This window comes from Rhagoletis pomonella, unplaced genomic scaffold (assembly GCF_013731165.1).
Source record: "Rhagoletis pomonella isolate Grant_MI unplaced genomic scaffold, Rhpom_1.0 Rhpom_scaffold_00006, whole genome shotgun sequence".
NCBI lineage: Eukaryota > Metazoa > Arthropoda > Insecta > Diptera > Tephritidae > Rhagoletis > Rhagoletis pomonella.
The window spans coordinates 23,699,723-23,701,511 of NW_023458560.1; positions in this window are offsets into that span (position 1 = coordinate 23,699,723).

Here is a 1,789-nt window from a genome sequence, read left to right on the forward strand (position 1 = left end):
GATGGCTATATGCGGCTCAGAGATGCCAATAAAAGAAGCGGATAGCTCCGTACTACCACCGTTTAGTGATAACGTTAGGAAAATTAATGACGAATGACTTGTGGAACAAACGGGAAGACTGTCAGACCACAAGATTATTATGGACACGGCTGAGTAGGAAAAAAACAAGTCACATACTGAAACTCAATCGATCTGCAGTGAAAGTCCTTCCCGGCGTCATCACAGGACACTGTGCTATGGCACCAATGCTCCAACGATGGCGAATAACAACGAGTACTCTCTGCAGAGGCTGCCATGATGAGGATGAGGAAGAGTCAATCTGTGTCGATGTCGAGGTCTACAGATGAAGCGACTCAAGTACTTACACTCAGAAAAAAGTCAGCCAAATATATTTCTCTCAACACATGATTTGGTAACTATAACCAAACAGTGTAACTATAACCAAATCATGTGTTGATATAAACATATTTGGTTGACGTAACTAAACTCTTTTCTCAGTGTAGGTTCACGCTTCTTCAACAGCAGAGGTGTAACTGTTGGATCTCCCCGGCTTCAACAGGGATAGTAATTGGTTCAGTAAAATAATGACTTAAAGCTACTCTTTCTATATAGGTACCAATTTATTTCCTCCTGACACTCACTTAAAAGAGGGCACTCACAATGGACAATTCTGTCTCCGAGTGAAGATATGGATTATTCCACACACATAGGAAACTTACTGATTTTCTACTATCAACAAGAAGCATAGACTCTGGGCTTCTGGTAGGATTTTTAACAGGTCACTGTTTGCTGGCAGCCCATACATTTAAATTAGGTTTTATTGATGACAAAAATTGTAGGAAGTGTAACTATCACGAGGAAACCATGAAGCATATAATTTGCGAGTGTCCAGCCTGCACCAAGCAAAGACTCGCTTTACTCGGCAAGGTACAGCTGCAGAGCCTACAGTCAGTAATCGCCAAAGGACCAAAGTGTCTTGAAAGGAGCAGAGTGCATGAAAGCATTGATTCTCTTATGGTCACAAGAGCATAACTTTACCTAGGTTTAAAAGAAGCCAGCCACGCGCCTATGAATTCCCCTTAAGAAAATCATCAGAACTTCCCAAAAATGGTAGCTGATACATTTGTTAGATTCTTGAGGTATTTTCCATATAAATTTTCTTTTTTCGTGGTCATCGTCATTACCCGATTAATCCCTATTCGCAAATCAATCCTGAATAGTGAAGAAAATCGAACGATTACACGCAGTTCAGCGGAAGCAGTTTAAACCAGGTTGCTTTATTCCGTAATGGCGACTAATTTGCCTTAAGCCCATCTGAAGTTTAAGCTAATTTAAAGACAGCCAGGAACCTCTCAAAACTTGTTGGCCAGAAGCAATTAGCTTTACGCCATTTTCGGAATGAATTAGAAGTTTAGATTATATCAGCAGAGATCGTAGACGAGTTTATAGAACAGAGCTCGGAGGATGCTTTATGGGAATTTAAATATGTACACCCCCATATTTACTTTCGATATTTTTACACATTTCAAAATCTTCTGCATCAAAACTATATACTGTAGCCGCGCGTGCATATGTTCAACCACCATTCGTTGTTCCCCTTACACACCTGCACCGCAATGTAAAATCAGTGCCGTTTCCGCTTTGTGCAAAGCTTCAGATGCAAATGCCTGACTTCGTAGGTATTCATTACAGACTCTGCTCCGCCCGCTTCATCTCATCCCGAAGCAATCAAGAATTATTGGCTTGCTAAATTGTCTTGAGTTTGGAGTGGTCGTTGCAACAACAACTA